Source organism: Rhinolophus ferrumequinum, chromosome 17, assembly GCF_004115265.2.
Source record: "Rhinolophus ferrumequinum isolate MPI-CBG mRhiFer1 chromosome 17, mRhiFer1_v1.p, whole genome shotgun sequence".
NCBI classification, from domain to species: Eukaryota; Metazoa; Chordata; class Mammalia; order Chiroptera; family Rhinolophidae; genus Rhinolophus; species Rhinolophus ferrumequinum.
The window spans coordinates 58,766,837-58,785,622 of record NC_046300.1 but is presented as its reverse complement, the minus strand read 5'-3'; the positions used below and the strand labels follow the sequence as shown (position 1 = coordinate 58,785,622).

The 18,786-nt window shown below is 41.3% G+C and overlaps 1 long non-coding RNA gene across 2 annotated transcripts in view; it reads right to left on the bottom strand.

Annotated features, from left to right (window-relative positions):
• The window catches only part of LOC117037156 (uncharacterized), a 270,833-nt gene that overhangs the window by 151,288 nt on the left and 100,759 nt on the right, over positions 1 to 18,786 (bottom strand). For both annotated transcript variants that reach the window (XR_004425471.1, XR_004425470.1), the window contains exon 2: positions 12,355 to 12,669. This is a non-coding gene — a long non-coding RNA (uncharacterized LOC117037156). The remainder of the gene's footprint in view (positions 1 to 12,354; positions 12,670 to 18,786) is intronic.

Here is an 18,786-nt window from a genome sequence, read left to right as displayed (position 1 = left end):
CAATGCTCAGAAAAGTGAACCTAGTAAAAAGAACATTGACCCCGGAATGTTCTAGCACTGTCAGGCAATGTCAGGCAGTGTCCTCAGTACTTACCTATATTTACTTGTTTAGCGTTCACAACAACCCTAGGAAATAGGAACTATTTTTTTTTATTCCCGTTATATAGATGGGAAAACTAAGGCAGAAAAGTGGGAATAATTTCCTTAATGCCCTTCATGTCTTAGGAAATGGTAGTTAGAACCCAGGCAGATCTGGCCCCAGAGTCCCTGTGCTTATGCACAATGCCAGCCAGGAATACTCAAGCTTTTTGGTGTCAGGACCCCCTTATACTCCTAAAAAGTAGTAAGGATTCCAAACAGTTTTGTTTATGTGCATTATACCTATTGATATTTATTGTATTCAAAATCAAAACTAAGTAATTTAAAATATATTTCTTCATTAACTCATTTAAAAATAACAATAATAAACTCATTAGATGTTAACATAAATAACATAGCTTAAGAGAAATAATTATATCTTCCAAAACAAAAAACATTTGGCAAAAAGGGTAGCATCGTTTTATATTTAATGTCTGACTTGAGAGAAGACAGTTTGATGATCATATCTGCTTCTGCCTTCAATCTGTTGTGATATATTGCTTTGACTGAAGTGTATGAAGAAAGTCTAGCTTCACACAGATACATAACTAGAAAAGAAGGGAATAGTTTAATAGCTTTTTCAGATAATTACAGCTGTTCTTCTTTGATAGTACAAAACTTGACACATGCTATGTTTGTAAATGTTAGTTGTAATGTGGAATCTGGAACCATATCAATAAATTTTCATCCTCTGTTATAGTAAAATCCATGGGTCCATTTTGTTTTTTCAATGGTTGTTTTTTTTTAAAAAAGATTTTATTGGGGAAGGGGAACAGGACCCTTCTTTTTATTGGGGAACAGTGTGTACTTCCAGGCCTTTTTTCCAAGTCAAGTTGTTGTCCTTTCAATCTTAGCTGTGGAGGGTGCCATTCAGCTTAGTCAAACCGGCAACCTTGTGGTTGAGAGGACGCACTCCAATCAACTGAGCCATCTGGGAGCTCAGCAGCAGCTCAGCTCAAGGTGCAGTGTTCAATTTTTTTTTAGTTGCAGGGGGCGCTGCCCACCATCCCTTGAGGGACTCGAAGAATCGAAATGGCAACTTTGTGGTTGAGAGCCCACTTGCTCATGTGGGAATCGAACCGGCAGCCTTCAGAGTTAGGAGCATGGAGCTCTAACTGCCTGAGCCACCGGGCCGGCTCCTTCAATGGTTCTTTTACCCATGCATGACTTTTTAACAGTATGCATTGAATATTTGGAAGATACTAGTTCACTGAGTTTTGCAGATCTTCCAAACAACATTTTTTTAAACAGGTTCATTAATGTCACCCCTCTTATTTAAAAAAAAAGTTTTAAGAATGGAAAAGCTGACAAGCTCATGGTGGTAGAAACAAGTTTCTCAATATTCTAATTTTTGCTTGAAAGCCCAAATTGTATTATAGGCAGCAAATACTTCCAGGTTATTGTCCCAGAGGCTTTTATGATCATTCATATCGCATATATTTCTAGGTACTAGCTTTCAGGTATGTTTTTATCTTCTGAAACTTTAACTGATGTGAGTGTGTTTATCAGAAGTCCTTATATAATAGCTCCAGAGAAAATGTTACTTTAACTTATACAATTAACATCACTAATAAAAAATTAAATATTTTACTAAGGCATCAACAGCTTTACTCACCATTACTTTTGAGCCAGCAGTACAAATGTTAACACCATAAAAAAGGTAAGTGATATCTTCGTGTTGTTATGCAACTAGTTTTGACCACACAGCCCCTTGAAAAGGGCTTAGGCGTTAGGATGGGTCCCCACAGGTCACACTTTGAGAACTGTTGCACTAAGTTGACCGACCTCTCACATTTGTATCCAACCTCTTACAAATTGTGCAAATTTAGCTTCTCCAAGCTTCAAGCTTCAATTTCCTCACCTAAAATGCAGGTATTAATATATAACTCTGATCTTACAAAAATATCTTGAAAACTTGAGATAATCATATGTTAAGCTCCTGCAAAGTACCTGACACACAGTTGGTGCTTGACAAGTAGTAGCTGTCATGACGGTTGCCTAAGCACACAGGATGTTATTGGCAAAGCTGGAACCGAACTCCTGTTTCCTGATTCTTGCCCAGAGTGTTCCCTGCTACATCACATCGGCAGGAGAACAGATTCCTCCATGGCTGTTGTTACAGCAAGGAGCACAGTAGTCAATTCCGTTGATTGAATTGATTCAGTGGTCTCCCTAGTTAATGTCCCAGATGACAAATGGAAGGAGTTAGGTGGAGTCATTGAGAACATGTACAACCTGCATTCGAGTCATACATTTACTGTGTTCTCGCTATGTGACCTTACGTGAGTTCTCAGAACTACAGGTCTCTCTTCTATAAAATTGGATAATAATAGCATCTACCTTACAAGGTTGCTATGAGAGTTAAATGAGATAATGCACAGAAACAGTAAAGCACCAGCCCAATGCAAATGCTCAGTAATGGTTAGCTGCCTGCTATTATAATAATCACAACTACTGTTGTTATCGTCACAGCTCGGCTCAGTGTCACCTCCTCAGGGATGCCTTTTCTGACTCACTAAAGAAGGGACCCCATTGTAAGATCTCACCACTCCTTCTTGGACTTAATATAGTTGTGATATTATATTCAATATGTGATTATTTGATTGTTTATCATACACACTAGGATCTAAACTCAATAAAGACAAGGATGGGGTTTGTTATGCTCATTATTTTATCTACAATACCTGGCTCGGCGCCCAGCACAAAGCAGTTTTCTATAAATACTTATGGAAGAAATGAATGAAATAATTAATTTACTCATTTGACAAACCATTATGTAATTTATCTGAACTTCCTCTGGTACTTGTTACTCAAAGTATGACCTGTGGACCAGGAACAACAGCCTAACCTGGTAGCTTGTTGGAAATGTAGAATCTTAGGCTTCATTCCAGACATACAGAACCTAGGCATGCACTTTTACAAAATACCCAGGTAATTCATATGCTCATAAAATTTTGAGAAGTATTGAGGGGAGGAAGGGGAAAGAGAAGGAGGAAGAGGAAGAAGGAAAAGAAAAGGGAGGAGAGGAAAGGAGAAGAGAGGAGAGGAGGGGAAGGGAGGGGAGGGGAGAAGAGGGGAAGGGAGGGGAGGGGAGGGGAGGGGAGGGGAGGGGAGACGAGGGGAAGGGAGGGGAAGGGAGAGGAGGAGAGAGGAGGGGAGGGGAGGGGAGAGGAGGGGAAGGGAGGGGAGGGGAAGGGAGGGGAGGGGAAGGGAGCAGAGGGGAGGGCAGGGGAGGGGAGGGGAGGGGAGAGCAGGGGAGGGGAGCGGAGGGGAGGGGAGGGGAGCGGAGGGAGGGGAGGGGAGGGCAGGGGAGAGCAGGGGAGGGGATAAAAAAGATAAGCACTAAATGTCCTGGGTAAGGCGGTGCTCCCTTCCACAATTCCAGGTCTCATCACATTCCCAATACAAACATTATTACAAATATTACCATTTCTAAAAACCAGCTGCATTTTAACTTTTTTAGGCCCCAGCCAGACTGCTCTTATTTCCTATTCACATATGATTTTTTCCAGAAGACTATTTTGGCCTCAGTTGAATAATTTATTTCAGACACTTTACATCCTAAAATATTCTCTGGAGGAGACAGAAACACCATCTGTGCCCCTCCTAGAAAAACAGCCCTAAACCATGAAGTAGGGGTATCATTTTAGTTACAGAATTGCAAATTTTAAATGCCTGCTTGTCTACCACAACTTCAGAGAAAGGAAAGAAAACACATTAAAAATCTCTTCTCCTATAATAGTACCAAACCAGTTCCATTCCTACAGCCCAAAGAAATTATATAATAATATGCATGGTACCCAGTTGACCCCTAGAAAAATTACAGCCTCGTTTTTTAATGAAAATGTCATTATTTTTAAAATTGATTCCAATTTTTGAATGGCAAAGCCCAACCATCGTTGGATAGGAATATACAGGAAGTCGATGAGATTCAAAGAAGGCTTCATTCGCCTGTGTTCATTCGACACAATTGGTGGGACCCAATTTCAAAATTCCCTTTGCTGCAGTGTCCTCTGATCCCAAGGGAAGGAACAGGTCTGGCCAGAAGCACCGCACAGTTTACACCACTGGGTCCTCTCCTCCATCCGTGCATAGACCTGGCAATCCCGGAAACTGCGAGCTGGTGATTATCAAATGGCATTTGAATTTGCTGCTGTATGTTCTCCCATCGCATCTCACTTACCTGGGACTCTCCTCTCTTTGACTCTCTCCCTTCTGTCTCCTATAGATCTAAGAAATGTCTGCCCTGAGAAATAAAAAGCTGCAGCATCTATAGAACTAATCCCCAGTGGGTCTGCCCCTGTGGCCATCGTATCCCCTCCCCTAACTTTTCCCTCGGGTTTCCCCACAGTCCCAGGCGTGGACACGTGATGAGAAGAGGACGACTGGAGTTAGCGTACAAGATAGAGATCAAAGCTGAAATAATAGCTGTTTTCATGGCCTAGTCTAACCAGATGAGCCAGGGGCCCCAAATGCAACAATTCCCCATCTGCAGACACGCAAACATAGTATCATGATTGCTTGGAAGAGGGTGGTTCTCGGCACAGCCAAGCCCAGTGCAATGTGAAGAAACTGGGCTTTGGAATCACATAGCTCAGAATTTGAATCCAGGCTCTCACACTTGCTGGCTATGCTTCCTTGGGAAAATTGCGTTTTATTATCTAAGCGCCATTTTTCCTACTCTCTAAAACAATAGGTATCTAACATCCATATTGTGGGGATTCAAGGAGGTTTTGTTACATAGTGTACCTGGCATATGGGCAACTCTCAAGAAGTGTGAGGTGCCTTCTCCCACTTCTACTTCCCTGGTCACTACTATGGTATATTTCCTTCCCCCTGAAAATGCTGACAGAAAAGGAAAGAAATGGGGGGAGGAGCAAGGGGAAAGGAGAAAAAGAAAAGAAGAAACAGTGAGCTAATGTTTCTAAGCAAGTGTGACTTAAAGAAAACTTGGCTGTTTAATAGCTGTCGTTCTTAAAATCGTGGGTAAAAGGAATTCTCTTTTCAACGTGAAGTCTACCACCATAGGCTTGTTTATTATTTAATTCCCCCCATTAGCTATTTTAGCATTATCTGCCTTTTAAAATTCATCAGCGCCTCTCCTACACAATCACTACTGAAATAAACTTTCTGCCATCCAGACACTCCATTACTGGTTCTAACCAGAGCTTGGAAAAAGAATGAACATGGCTCTCTGTCAGAGCTTTCAGCTTTGCTCTGGTGGCACTGGGACCCTGTCCCAAGAAGTCACTCCCTTGTCATCATACTTGGGCTGCTTTATCAGAAAAGCAATGTCGAGGAGAGGGAGACACTTGGAGATTGATGGCGAGCCAGGAATAGGGGTCTTAATCCATGGAGCTCTCAGCACCAGGCATAAGACAATCTCTAAGTTGTACCAGAGAGAATAGCAGTTTCAAAATGTCTGTCAAGAGTTTCAGCAGCTAAAACATCTAGGCTGACACAAAGGGAATCCTCCTACAGTTCTTTAGGGCATTATTGATGGATGAAGTTGGCTTGCCCAGAATATGGGCGCGAGAGTTAAGCTAGGTAAATAGAGAGACTACATTGAAAGTTAAGTGCAATTCAGCAGCTGCAAGCATCATCAATAAGCTATTCCTGATGCCCCTGATTTCGGCATCATTGTATTACAGAAGTTCCTACCCACCTGGAATGTTACCTTACTGAAAACATTTCTGTAGACCCTTCATTTGTTTACTACCCTCACACCACCACCAGCAGTCTCACCATACTTTAATTTTATAAAAAATGGCAAAACCTTTATAGTTAACTATTCATAAGCCACAATTTACTTTCCCTGTAGGTTTTCTGACTCAGTAGGTAGAAACCATGGCTGTTGTTTTGGAATCCCCTGGGAGTCCCAACGCCCAGAATACATCATATCAATTAAATCCGCGTCTTTGGGAGTTATGCAGGGGTAGATTTTTTTTTTTTTAAAGCATCCCACGTGATTCTAACCTGACATCAATTTTGAGAACTAATCATAGTTTAAAGGTTTTGGGAGTGGAGTGGAGGGTGCGTTGACCTAAACCAACTTTGAAATAACTGAAGCAGGAGTCTCAGTATTGATCGATCCTTGCACCGGGCAACTAAAGGAGGCAGTTTTAAAGTTCTCTGTACATTTTTACACATCTTATGAAACATTTTACGTAAAGTCAGATTGCTCATCCTGAGCGTCAAGCACTCCAGGAAGTATAGTAGAGAAGTCTAGAACCCTGACTTTTTAAAATCTTCACAAACATTTATGCTCACATTCTCTGTCCCAGGCACAATGCAAGTCGTTAGCGATGGGATGATCGTGATATTAACATTAACACAAGGAGCAGTAGTGACAAGCATTCACTGAGAGCCTACTCTGAGCGGGTACAATGCTAAGTGCTGTACATATATTTCTAATGTAATCATCCCATAAACAGCAAGATACATACTATCAGCATTTCCTTACTCTGAATGAGATTCAAAGATGTTAAATAACTTACCTGAAGTTACACATGTCACAGGTGAGACCAAGCCAGGGATTTGAAATCTCATTTGGCATTCAGCAATGAATTAGGTAAAAGAGGCAGTGTCATACATTTTAAGATTTTTAATATTTTACTTTGGTATTACCAGAGCTAACACAATGATAAGCCCAAGATATTTTGTACAAAATATTTGCTGAATTAGACATTTTCCTGCTCTCTCAGCCTGGTGTAAAAAATAGATATAGAATGATTGTAATATAATGTATTAGTAGCTGCCTGAAGTGTTGTCAGAATACAAACAAGGGCCCATTAATTTTACTTTAAGTGTAGAAGATGGTGTCAGGGTGGCTTACAAATAACAGGGGATAATTTTTGAAGGACTTTAAAGACTGAATAGGAACCTGCCAGGCAGAAAAGAAAGAAGCATTCCAAATGGAGGGAATGGAAGTACCAAACACACAGGCATAAAAATGTAAGGAATTCTGGAGAAATAATCAGCCCCTATCAGTGGTTCTCAAAATAAAGTGTGCACTGGAATCACCTGGAGGCTTGTTAGAACACAGACTGCTGGGCCCAATTCCCAAAGCTTCTGATTCAGTAGGACTGTGTGAGACCAAGAATGTATGTTTCTAATGATTCTCAGGTGATTCTGAGCCTGCTTGTCCAGGGACCACACTTTGCTGAGAGCCCTTGTCTACATGAGAGGCTCGTCTGGCAACCCCCACAGCTTTGTGTGTGCACGAGAGGGGCGCCGAAGTGAGCAAGGCAAGCACCACAAGAAAATTCCCCAAAGAGATGAGGATTTCTTCTCTTCCTGCAAAGAGTGGTGCTTACATTTTACTGTTGGTTTTGGGAGCAGTTCATACTGAAGCAGCGGGAGGAAGCAGAGAAACCACAACTCAGGACTGAAAGGAGGGAACCTGGGATGTGATTGCCTTTCTGCCCCGTCAGTGCCCCTATTCACAGCCAGCGAGGGCCTGCAGCTAGAGGAGTTGAAGCACACTAGCTCTTTTGTTGTTCCAGTGTTTGTGCCTAATTCGCAGGGAGGATGGCATTTTCCACAGATCTTCCTCCAGTTTTGGCTCTGTGTCTGCTGAACCTCAGGTGAGTTCTTATGTTTGTCACCAAGATGATCTGTTGACCACCAGTGGCCACAGATGTGGGAATGCTCCCACATGCAGAGAATGGCGAGGGTGCTGGAATGTCAGGCTGTTGGATGGGACTGGCACAGATGACATCCTTATGAAATTCTTCCCTTTCCTCCAATTCTAATTCAATTACCATGGTTTGCTTCTCTCATTTTCCAGAATGGAAAAAAAAAATCTAGGTGGAATCTGCCATTGCTCTCCAACCCCTTCAGAGAAAGGCTTGCCTCTAATACTGGGATATCTCTCTCTCTCTCTCTCTCTCTCTCTCTCTCTCTCTCTCTCTCTCTCTCTCTCTCTCTCTCTCCCTCCCTCCCCCTACCCCACCCTGCCACCAACCTCTGACCCACCTGAAACAGGAGATATCAGCTACATTTGGAGATCATAGTTGTCCAAATAAAGGGGGAACATGAGCCACCAAGTTCCAATCCCCACTTTTTTCACTAGGTTGCTTTGCCAGCTGACACCAACAGCTGTGTGTGTAATAATCTGGCAGGGCCCTTTCCAAACCCCACCATTACTGCCAGGATTGACAGAGAGGAGTGAGAATTGCTTACCAGAGAGAGAAAGGAAACAAACTTGTGCTGTTTGGATTCTGTGTTCTGTGTCTGTCTTCATTTCTAAAGCAATTCCCCAATACTCTATTGCAATCTTCTGGAAAACTTCTAGAAGCCTACTTAGTAGTCCACTTGGTTATTGGCCAATATGATGCTGGAGACACTTGGTTTTCATTTCAGGATTTTTATTTTCTTGATGTTTGCCAGGAAGGAGAAAGAGAATGATGGACTAAAAGACAAACGTGACCTGAGAGAGCATGAGCCTGGTGCCAGGAGTTGCTCTGGAAGCCTGTGCCTCATTTCTTTGGGGGGATGGGAATTTTAGTATCAGTATTTTTGATGAGACTCTGGCTTCCTTTTCAGAGATGAAGTATTTTTGTCATCATGTCTATTGTCCCTCACAAGAACCCAATTAGGGGAGATTGCCTCAACAGAGGAGGCTGATTAAATTCATGGATTTATTGCAAAACCACTTTGGGAGTTGTGGAAAATGAGTTTCACTGCCGAGCTTCCTTACTTTAAAAAAGAAAAAAAAAATCAAGCTGCTAGTCTGTACCTTGTATTATCCATCTGTAACAGATCATAAAACACTCTACCCTTGCACGCAGTTAATTCTCCAGAGACTCAAGATGCTTCTTCCAGGCTCACAGTGCCTTCCAAAGGGATAGGTGATGGCTTTTGTGCTCATCAAGGGAAATTCTGTCCCAGGCTCAGGGTGGGTAGGCAGAGGCCTGCTGTCAGGATATAGGTGAAAGGAGAAGACTTTCCTTTACAGAGCTTGCAACCAATCTGAGCAGGCAGTCCTCAATTTTATTTGGATCCCAGAAATGCTTCTTTGAGGAGGTATGATGTAAATGAAATCTGATTTTCCATAGAAATGAGGACAGCTTGAATATGCCTTCCTGATACAACATCGGATGCCCAAAATGTTACAGAAATAACCACAAGTACCACTTTAAAACTTTTAACTTTCTAACAAGGATATTCAAGACAAATATTCCCCGTTCAGAGTCTGAGGTTTTGTTTGCTTAAGGCAGCATTTCTCAAGTTGTTTCCCTCAGAACGTTAACCTCATGGGGTGCCCTGGGAAAAAAAAGGTTTTTTGTGACAAAATTGGAGCAATGTTTCATTCTATGTGACTCTTGATTCACAATCCTTATTAACAAACTAAAAGTAACAGCTGACTCTTATTGAAAGTCTACCTGAGCCAAGTATTATCAAGCACTTTTATATTTATCTCATCAAGTCTTCAAAAAATAATCCTCTGAAGTAGATACTATTTTACAGGAGGAAAATAAGGTGTGGAGTAAATGAATTGCCCATTTAAAGGTAAAAGGTGGAGCCGGGTTTCAAATCCAATCTCAAAACCAAGTTTATGCTCTTCACCACTAAGCTTTATCACTTTTCCACTCACTTTATGGTACTTTCTCACATCGCCATTACTGTATTTTTTCTCATTATGCTTTTTTACACAATTGAGTCCATTCCTAACTGTGACAGTTGGACTTTTGTTGGCATCTTTAATTTTTATTCATGTCATCACATAGAGACAACTTGGTACCATTTTAGGTACCATCTTCCCCTAACATCAAGCTTTTATGATCTGATCTCTTGGCCTCCTTTGAGCATGCTTTAGTGGTTTTTCCTCTGTGTCTCTGACAGTTTATGGATAAACAAAGATGTAAGGGAGACAGGATATGTCTAAGTTTATTTACCTTTGGCAAGGGAGTTTTCCTCCACAAAATGATGAAAGTGAGTAAAAAGTAAAAGTAAGATAAAAAATAATGCCCATGGAATATAGTTAGCACTCCTGTTGTGTGGGATTGAGACTGCAACGTTGGACCTTAATAACTAATAGATGATAACTTATTTTAGCTGAAACGTATGGGGGTGGAGTGAGGAGAAGAGACCGAGCATGATACTGTCCCCTACAGTGTCACCATAAAGAAATTGTTCATTAAACCTGGAAACCAGGTTGGCCGCCAAGCACCTGACCAAAACTTGCACTGATTCAGGAAATGGGCTTTCTGAGGGTGGAGAAGAGAAGAATGTGAGTTATTAGCAGTGGCCCTGTCTCAGCAGGGGCAGAGCCGAAAGCACTAGAAGTGATGTCCTTGGTTCCATAAGATCGCACAGGGTACCCAATCTCTCCCATCATGCTTGACCCCAATTCAGTCGGCTTCCTTGGCTGTGTTCTCTGAGAGCCCACACGTGACAGGATTTGCCCTCCCTGTGCCCCCTTGATCAGCCAGGAATAATTTAATGAGCATCTACACTGGATTCAGCATTTCCTTTATACACAGGCCAGTTGCCTGGTGTGGCTGGGATGATGTAGGAGGAAGTTTTTTGTTGTTGAAACTGTGCTTAATGCTTTCCATGGATTATCTCCTTCCATCTCCCTAATAGTCTCACAAGGGAGAGCCTGTTATTACTTGTGGTTTGCGGAAGAGAAAAATGAGGGTGAGAGAAGAGAAATGACTTGTTAAAAGACACAGCTAGTAAGGGGCAGAGTCGGGACACTAACCTCACTCCCTCAAATTCTAAAGCCTGCACACTTTACGACTAGCAAATACCAGATAACTGAACGGGAACTCCTGCACTGTCACCCTTCTTGTGGACTAAGTGGGCTCTGTTTAGAAAATGTAAATAAAGAAGAAAAGGTTGCATTCATGAATTAAAAACCAATGTTAATACTCATCTAGTGAGTGGGACTTCCGATGCTGCCAGGAGAGAAAAAGATCAGGAAATGGTTTATTTTAGGGAAAACATTAATTACATGGATATAAGTTCTTCTGGGTAAAAATGCCAAGAATACCAACGTTGCCTGCAGCCTGAACAGACCTTTTCTAATTTGGCTATGACTGAGACATTCGAATTTTCTCTTTATTTCTCCAGCCTTACAGAAACTACTTGAGATTGTTCTGTATTTGATTCTTTCCAATCACACATACGGGAAGCTGACGTTTTAAAACTTAGTTGAGGATTAGTGATCTCTCCACATTATGAAAATGCCAGGCAAGGGGGAAATGAGAGGTGGGGGTATCTATGCTGCTTTTAGCCACTGAAAGCTTTAAATATGAAGCACAAGCAATTCGGTAATAGAAAGAGATGAGCAATCAAGCCACAAAGAGACCTGGAGGAACCTGAAATCCATAATTGCTAAGTGAAAGACACCCATCTGAAAAGACTACAGACTATATGAGCCCTGCTGTTGGACACTCTGGAAAAGGGAAAACTACCGAGGCAATAAAAAGATCCGTGGTCGCCAGTGACTGGCAGGAAGAAAGGGAGAAATAGGGGGAGCCCAGGGAATTGTTAGGGCAGTGAAACAATTCTGTGCGATACTGTAATGGTGAACACATGTCACCCATTTGTCCGAGCCCACAGACTATACAATGTAAAGAATAAACCCTAATGTAAACAGTGGCTCTTCGTTAATGACCATGTTACTAATACACGCTCATCAATTATGACAAACGTCCCACACTGACGCACTAATGTAAAATGTGAAGAAGAGGGGAACTGGGGTGGGGGCAGGGTGAAGGAGTAGAGGGCAGCCCTACTTTCCACTCAATTTCTCTATAAACCTAAAACGGCTCCAAAAAAGTTTTGTGTTTTTTTTAAGCAAAAGAGAATCACACCATTTTTCAGCATCACAGCATCGTTGTAGATGATAGTGCCCTGGTGGGGAAAAAAATGATAATATTCTTAATGCATAATACCAACTCAGTGCTCAGGTTGTGACAACCGAGGAATGTATGAAAGGTCATTCTAACCATCTCACTGGGTTGGAAAGACAAAGCGGACTTTGTGTCACAATAGAACTCATCCCATGGAACCGTGGAGATGGCAAAAGATAAAACAATACTCTTGATCACCAGCAGATTAAGCAGCAAGGACATGTTCTTTCCATTTCTCCTATAGGCTCCTAGGGACAATGGGCCTTTTGTCCTTACACCTGTTGAGGGGGAAGGCGCTCTTGACAGAGACCTGGTGAGGTTTATGTGAGGCCATGCAGTTCAGATTTCTTACCTGTGTCTCTGACAGTGCATCCCATTTCATAACATGCCTTCCAGCAAAGGAACCTGGAGGCTGAGCCATCAGCTTTCAAAGGGAAAGAAGCAGGTCCATGCCTTACTTGAGAATGATGGGATATAGAAGTCTGTGTTGGAGAGCAGTGTAACAGAGTTGTGGCATGTTTCGTTTCAGCTCTCGGCCAGACACCCGCCAGGAGTTCTGGGAGGGTCCTTCTCTTTCCAAGGGCTCAGCTTCGAGCTCCCCACCAGGCACAGAGTAAGAATTCAACAGAGGCAAGGCTTGCTGGATGAATGCACCTCCGGGACTTTGCTAAAGAAAAGGGAACAGCAAAATAATTCATCAAGCTTAACACCTGATTTTCCCCACTGTTTCGCTAAAGTTTCCAGATAAACCTTTGCGGGCAGGTTTGCGTTGATGGCTTTCTTCGGCCTAACGCCTTGTTTGGAATGGGACCTGCTGGTTTTGACGGCAACCAACCTTCCCCCATTCTTAGTGTGTGAAGGTTGAATTACTTCCTTTTGGCTCACGGGGACGTCTGTGGCCTGGGCCCAGCCAGACAGAGCACTGCGTGCCTTGGCTTCAGTGGGATTCAGAGAAGAACACATCCATAAGTCCAGCTGGACCCATGAGAATGCCGCGTGGGGCTTCGCTGGCATGATTTGAAATAGAAGTGTTCTTAATCGGCTAGGATTGAAAAATTGATAAAATGCAAGCCTAGAATTACTAGTGGACTTCTTAGCCAGCACTTGGGGAAAATCTCCTTGAAAATAAAGCCAAAATAGAGCAGAACTGAGCTGGAAGATGGAGAGAGTCCTGGTGAAAATATTTGAACAACTTGAACTAGCCAAGCCTGAAGTCAAAACATTTCCTCAACCCTTCAATGAAATGGGCCACCAAATTCCCAGGATTTCAACCACCTTATAAACAATTGTAATTTACCAATATATGCCTTTTCCCCTTTATATTGCAATTCTGAGTCATTACTGTTCTTTCATATGTTCGTGTCCTTCTGATTAGAATTTAATAGGAAAATTCTAATCAGGAGATGTTCTATCCAGAGCCTCTACCAGTTGTCAGCCCAATCAGGCCAACAGATGGAAAAAAAAGGTAACATCTGAAATTAAGAGTCCTTGAAATACCATTTCCAAATTCCAACAAAAGGCAGAATTCTCCTTTGTTGAACATTTCACTTCACCACAACTCTAAATCTTTTCATGGCTTAGCTAAAGTTGGCACATGGCAGAGTCCTGCTGAACAGATTGAGACATCAGAGAATGGGCCCTTGGGGGTGCTTGGCACATGTTCTGAAGACATGGCACCACGCCACTTCTTTCCCTCGCACTCAATGTGCCATTAACACTAGGAGTAGGCTCAAGAGCCAGGGCACCTAGGACTTGAAAAATAACCTTGAAAATCATGGAAGAGTTTGAAGGATGAAGAAAAATGCTCTGTAGCTCTTCACCCCACTCTTAATATTAAAATAATAACTAGCATCTACTGATTTCTGCTGTACCAAACATGGTGCTAAATACACTTCTTGCATCTTCCCTTTTAACTCTCGTCTATAACAACTCTACCACCCCATTATACATCCCCATTTTACAGTTGAAGAAATGGGACCTAGATAGCTTACTGAACCTGCCCTGGACCACTGAGCAGGATTCAGACCCAAGTAGCAGGGCAGCCTCTCCCTCACAACACAATGTTGTACACTAAGAACAAAAACAGTGCCTGGATTGTGGCTTAAGAATTGTTCAAATGAATGTTATGACTGAAAGGAATCTTAAGCATCATTGAGCCTGATGGGAAAGCCAAGGTTCAGAGAGACAAGTGACTTCCCCAAGTCACAAGCAAAGAACTGGGCACTGACATCGAGCCCTGATGCACCACCTCTTTTGCAGTGCGTACTCTGTCATTTTAGGGTATATACACCCTGCACCATGTACCAAGTAATTCAACAAGCACCACCTTTACAGATGCACCACTGTTAAAATTCTAAAATATGTCCTGACCAGTTAGCAAATTGCACCGTCCTGAGACTGTCTCCCTCGCCTCTCGGGACTTCTGTACCCCTCCACCGTTTACTTCAGAAATTAAAGGACTAATGTCTGTACCTGTGGCCAGCTTCCATTCTGATTAGTCAACCCCCACCCTCAGTTACACAGTTTTAATAGGAGCCCTTCATGAACACAAAAGGCAGCACGCAGCCTGTTATCCCTCCTGATAATGGTAACTTCATGGGTAAAGTAAGCTGCAGGCCACGTCTCTGTCATTTGGGATCACTTGTGTTTAGTATAAGTTGTCTCAGGTATAAGAGGTAGATGAAGGCTAATTATGCTAACTGGGTCCAAGACAACATGGAGGGGAACAGAGGGGAGAAAGTTCAGCCCTGGCATTTGGGGACTCTGAGGAAGCCTTTTCATTCTCTTCTAGGTGTGGGTTAAGACATACCCTCCCCACAGAGATGAAGAGTTCAGGGCCTCTGAATCTTCAGTCAGAGGCAAGGAGGGTCTGCCCCCTGTTTCTTATCTTTCTTGGGGTTTTTTTGGAATGACAGATCCATCTCTCAGCTCACAGGGGTCCTATTGACAACAAGTGGAAAACATACGGAAAGCAAAGCTGCCGGCTGCAGAGACATCAGGCCCAGGCTCCTTTTGAAGTCAATGAAAGGTAAGCTGCTCTTTCTGACTCTTTAGCTGCAGCAATGGAGAAACAAATTGCTAACGGAAGGGAAGCTCTGATGCACAGAATCCCCTGTGCACTGCTATACAGTCTGAAAACCACGTGGATTCCAATGGCCTGCCTTCATGAGATTTACAGGCAACTGAGGTCATTTGAATATGTTTCTCTGCTATGCCTTACCAGAATTTTCAGATCACCAAATAATTCTTAAATATTAATCGATATGCATATTCGTATTCTGTCCAGCAACATTTTTTTTATGGACCAGAAATTACTTCAGTGGTAGCCACAACTTTCTTGTATAATGTTTGAAGCAAGAGATATATGGTGGTTGAAAGCAAATACAGAAAAAGCCAGAAAACTCCTCACCTGCCTCCCCTTCATCTGGTCATCTCATTCTTTGGGTGTTTGCTCACATGTCTTTCCCTGTTCCAGCCTGCCCCAGACTAAGTTTGCATTCCCATGGAACCTTATAGAAACTTATGATTTCCTTTTTGTAGCATTTATTACATTCATAATAAATTTCTTAATGCCCGTCTTCCCCCACTAGACCCATAATAACCCCGAGGATAGAGACTGCATCGCTCTGATTCACATATCTCCAGTACCTAAAAGAATGTTTTGTTTAACAGTGGATAGCATTTGCTGAATAGTGAATGAACACTACAGGATCCTGACATTAAGTTCTAGCTACTTATGGAGTGGGCCTCTTCAGCATCACTAGAATATGTAGGAAAGGCGTCTATAAAGACATAAGGTCATCATGCATACATCAAGTTCTTCAACTTCACCAATTCACAAAACACTTTCCGGTTTCTTCTCTTCCTATTTCTTTAAGTCCATTATCTCCTGCATGGTGACTTAAGGAACCCTCCATTCCATGTTACTGCAATTGATGCATAATGGAAGTTTTCTCAAATCGGGGTCCAAAGACCAGTGGGGGTTGGCTTACTTTCTCTTAGGGTTCTGTGAATTCCCTATGAGATTTATTAAGAGATGAAAGTATATACTAATCACACAAATGAACATTTTAAAATTGAATATAGCCATATGATTTCAATATCTGGAGGTTTTCAAATACACTGCAAATTCTCTCACACTCCTCCCTTCAGAAAGTAGAGTCTAATTTCCCTTCCCTTGAATGCAGGCAGGACTCAGTGACTTTCTTCTAATGAGCAGAATGAGGTGAAGTGACCTTGCATGACTTCCAAGCCTAGGTTAGAAAAGAAGGTATGGCTTCCACCTGGCTCTCTCTCTTGAGGCATCCAGCAGGGAAGCCACCATGTAAGAAGTCTGGCTTCCCTGAAGTTGTCAGGCTGAAGAGACCAAATGGAGAGACTGCGTAATATTACATGGAAATTGCCAGCTGTTCAAGTCTTTCTGGCCCAGGTATCAGATATGTGAGTGATAAAGTTTTTGAGATGACCCCACCTTTGGCCACTGTGTGACTACAACCACATGAAAGACCCCAAGCCAGATGTACCTAGCTGAGCTGCTCCTGAGTTCCTGATCCAAAGAAACCATGAGAAATAAATTATCATTGGTGTTTTAAGCCCCTGAGTTTTGTGGTGTTTGTTACCAAGCAAAAGATAACTATTATGGGTCTTTACTTGCAGTTGGGTTTACGATTTCATTGGAACCATGTATTTATTAGAAGGAATGAGAAGAGAATACAGGAGACTTACTAAATGCATGTCAAGTGAGGGATAAAGTTCTGCCATAGTTCAAATAGAGAAAAGTGACAGGAAAATGGCTCATCACACCCAGCTTGGTGTTTCAGGCGGGCTGAACTCAAAGGAATCTTTGTTCAGTCAGCACCATGCTCATGTTGCAAGCAGGTACTGGGTCTCCGCAAAACAACTTCAGCAATTACATTTAATAGATGCAATCAATTTTAATTCTGTTGGCTTCGTTTTGCTTTTATTTTTTCTCTGATTCTATTTAACTTTACAATTGCTCATATAAGTTTTATATGTATATATTTAACTAATGTTATAAAAAATAGTTTTAAGTCAACATCAGAGAACCACATTATTCTTTTCTTTAAAAGGAATCTTAAGTTTAAGAATCAATGAGGGAGGATCTTCAGAAAGGCACATGGATCTATAACACACTATCATCTCATTAACTGTTGTTAAATGAAGTAATAACCTGCTACTATTCAACTATTAGCATTCTTCATAATTGTCCATAGATGTAACAGTTCAATTTTAAGGTTCGTGTATCTGCCTTTAAGTCTCCCAGTTTAAGCCTTAGGCTTGAAACCCTGCTGGTGACACTGATGTTTTTGGTCCATGTGTTCTTAGTACATATGGCCTGTCTTTTTTGATTAGCAATCACTTATTTCTTCTGTTTATCAGTTTCAGTTAGAAGACGGTCACATGTCTTTGCAGTGCCCTCGACCTTACTTAAATATTTGAGTAGAGCACTTAACTTACATTTTAAATCAGACCATTATAAATGTACCTGTCAAATCTGGTGAATATTCATTCATTCATTTTTATATTATGCTTAAACCAAAATACAGAAACTTAATTTATAACATGTTAGTATTTTTTAAAGTATGTTTTTGTTTTGTGTGGATAATTGATAGATATAACATAGTTTTCCATTATGTGTTGTGACAAATATCTGGAAGTAGTTGATTTTTAAAAAAAATAAAACAATAGATTATTAATTATCATACTATTTATTGCAGTCTTCAAGTACTTGCACAGTAGGATGATAAACATTTCACCTATATTGCTTCCTTTAACCCACACAACTTACCTAATGGTTTAGGTAAAATTGTCATTTTACAGAGGCTTGGAGGGATGGTCATTTGTCCAAAGATAACATAACTGGAAATAGAGGAGCTAAGATTCGAACGCAGATAGGTCTGCCTTTATTTACTCAGTTTTCTAACCTCTCTAAATTCTCTTGGCTGTCCATACTTTCTTATTTAGCATATCTCAGTAAAGCTAAGTTGTCCTCAGTTGTAAAATGTCCCATTGTTTATGTGCCAATATGACAAAGGCTGACAAACTATGACACAATACTTTATAACTAGAATTTTTATTTTATATTGATTTTATAGTGCTCTATTCGATAAACAGACCTAGATAGACATATATTTTTATCTAACATTACTGTTATACATACAGAAAATGGAAAGTATACAAGTAAACAAAATATTATGGGAAGAGGTATTTTTCAGAACTTCCTACTCAGAGTCCGGTTCTTCTGAATCATTTTGCAGATAAGGATCATGAGTGTGTGTGTTTTCATAATGTCACCCTCCATCAACAAGAACATCGATGAGGCAGCATTTCGTAAAAGAATGCTCCATTATCGGCTCTGGAGTTTTCTTCTAAGCTGCTGTCATCCTTTCCACAAGTTTTGATGTGTTATACAGACAAAGTCAATACCTCTCATTTAAATATTTAAAAATGAATATCTTAGAGTCAATGGAATATGTCATTATTATGTTTCCTGTAGACCATGATAAAAACGTCAACCATAAACAAATTTAAGGAGTATCTTACAATGTTTTAGTTATACTCGGTATCTAGGTCTAATATCAGACTTCGGCCTGCTACAAATCATTAGTATACATTCATGTTACTTTACTTACATTATCTCCATTTGTTGAATGTTTAAGATACATCAGGTACTGGTCTAGAGTCTTTGCATATGTTAACTCATTAAACCCATTAACCCAAGGAAGAGGTAGATTGTCCCACTGACCAATGAAGAAACTAAAAT